The sequence below is a fragment of the Macrobrachium rosenbergii genome, chromosome 2 (assembly GCF_040412425.1).
Source record: "Macrobrachium rosenbergii isolate ZJJX-2024 chromosome 2, ASM4041242v1, whole genome shotgun sequence".
In the NCBI taxonomy this organism is placed as follows: Eukaryota; Metazoa; Arthropoda; class Malacostraca; order Decapoda; family Palaemonidae; genus Macrobrachium; species Macrobrachium rosenbergii.
In genome coordinates, this window is record NC_089742.1 from 44,697,800 (window position 1) to 44,700,512 (window position 2,713).

A 2,713-nucleotide genomic window follows, 5' to 3' on the forward strand; every position below is an offset into this window, starting at 1 on the left:
TATAAGGCTATGCCAAGTAGTACTAGGCGGAAAGAGGCTCTGACGCCGGAAGAATTACGCATGGACAATTCTAGCAAACTTATCAGTATATAAAACTGTCAAATGATACAAAATAGGGTATGAAATGAGCCTAGTGGCGCTGTGGGAAAAGAAGGTCCTGAAACAGAAGGCATTACGCATAGACAATTATGAGATGATTACAAGAAATTGTCATTTTCATAACGGATGTGTCACATGTTTTTCCCCTCCGTTAGGCGGTCTCGATGAGCCGCGGTCTCACACAGACTTCATTTTTCTACTTGTTTGCTACTCACTCTTACTCCACTTACTTTCCGGTCTCTTTGGAATTCCTTGCAGCTTGCACTAGACTGCTGAAGTTTGCTGCAAGTTTCAGGATCGTTTGCCCTCTGCAAGATCAGGCATTGGCCTTACGCTCATTCCTCCACTTTCATCTGGGCTTTAGACCGACATTTAAAATTCCAAAGAAGACTTTACACATTAGGCAATGGCCTAATGTCTTTAATAATAACTCCAGAAAATTTTTTTACCCACGGTACTTGTAAAGGCATGTCCACATGACTGACTCCGGCCATTTTCAGTTACTGCTGTTAGTACTATTATCAAATGCAGGCTGTAATCATCATCATTACAATGTTTATCTGCATTACTATAGCGATAACATTAGCCAGAAAAAACTGATATTTTTTCCCATTGACCAAATATCATACCTTTATTTAAAAAAAAGAAGGAACGACTTCAATATCTCCAGTACAGTTAGTTTCGGTTTCGATCTTGTGCGACAAACTCGACGAGCCCCAACAGTTCCTAAGTGCTGTTCTCCGTTCTAATCTTATGATATCGACTCTGATAAGCGTGATAACCGATAGTGTCTGTTCTAGTAGTGGTCAATTTTCGTTTGTTAAGAAGTAAATATTTAAAAGAACGTAAATTTTTTCACTGTACGAGAGAGAGAGAGAGAGAGAGAGAGAGAGAGAGAGAGAGAGAGAGAGAGAGAGCGAACTGTACCATGACACTCCGGTCCACAGCCCGGATAAAAGCGGAGGTTTATCAGATAGTTAACATCCCTTCCTTATACTAATACGATTTGTTGAGGCTTGCTATGGAACATAGCGAGCTTGTGCAAGCGGCAACGACAGCTAGAGTATAATAGCTGTAGGCAGACTAGAGAGAGAGAGAGAGAGAGAGAGAGAGAGAGAGAGAGAGAGAGTGATGTTTTATCAAAATCACGCGACTACATGAAACAGCTTAGCTGTGTCTAAACGACGGACATGTGCACGAAACAAACAGTAACAGGTGTTTTCAAATATTCTGTGAATTGCAACTTTTAGTAGGAATTACTATGATATTAATCATGATTACTGTTTCCTCTAAATTCTGGAATTCCCTACCTTCCCTTGTATTCTACGAATTATTTGATAATCATCCGCTTAATATGTGTTCTCGTTCGCTGAAAAGGATTTTTTTATTATTATTAGCTTGCACTTATCCTTACAGAACAATGTATATGACATTAACTTGTGAGCTTTCAGAAATCTAAGCATTTCTATATTTAAGAAAAAAAAAATAATAATAACAGTACGGAACCAGACGAAGAGGAAGAATATTTATCGATGCTTCAAATGAACCCGAAGGTCACATTCTTTACTATTTTCGGGGCCACTTCGAAATCCAGAAGTAAGAATATAGAGTCGACGCAGGCTCACGGAGGAACCAAGCAGCAATCATAATCGAGCGGATGGTGGCTTATTATGCTTGAACATGTGACTGATAATCAATCACTCACTCAAACACATTCCACTGGGCGTGGGGCGTCATTGTGACTCACTGCCGCTCGCACTAGACCCCTCAAGCCACTTTGGCCGGGGCCATCTCATCATTCATCATTTTGGATTTTCGCTATCCTGTGCATGTGACTGTTCAGGGGTGTATGCAATCTCATGCCAGACATGACTGGAACTTAACTTCTGGCTGATATATTTGTTTAGGTCTTTATGACGCCAGTGGCCTAATGTCAGTAGATTCTGTAGAGAACGCTAAAATGCATAGACTATATCCTAGGTAAGAAGAAAGATAACGCACAATAATGAGCCAGCTCATGTAGATAAGTTGTGACCTCTTTCCCTCACCAGGTTCAATGGAAAAAATAATAATACGTGAACAATCTCACAGACGAGAGAGAGAGAGAGAGAGAGAGAGAGAGAGAGAGAGCGGTGGAAGAGGGGTTGTAACAGTGAACAAAATAGCTAATGAAGATAAAATGTTATACTGCCATTTTGATGGATGATAGGAAGAGATAAGAGGGGAAAATGCAAGATAGCACTATCTATTATTACTCAGAGAGAAAGAGAGAGAGAGAGAGAGAGAGAGAGAGAGAGAGAGAGAGAGAGAGAGAGAGAGAGAGAGAGAGAGAGCAAATAAACAAGATAATATATACAGATAAATGTGATAGTCTGAAACGTCTATGTATTCGATGGAAAATTCCGAAAATACGCAGCCCATCTGTTTGAGAGAGAGAGAGAGAGAGAGAGAGAGAGAGAGAGAGAGAGAGAGAGAGAGAGAGAGTTAGTGGGGGTCGGGGGCCGGACTGCAAATAAAGCTGGCTCATGACTGCACGCACGGTAAGCCGTGTTACAATAAGCCCACATGGCAGACCTTCTCTGGAAAACCTGTTCCAGGAGAGTTCTGGAAGAGG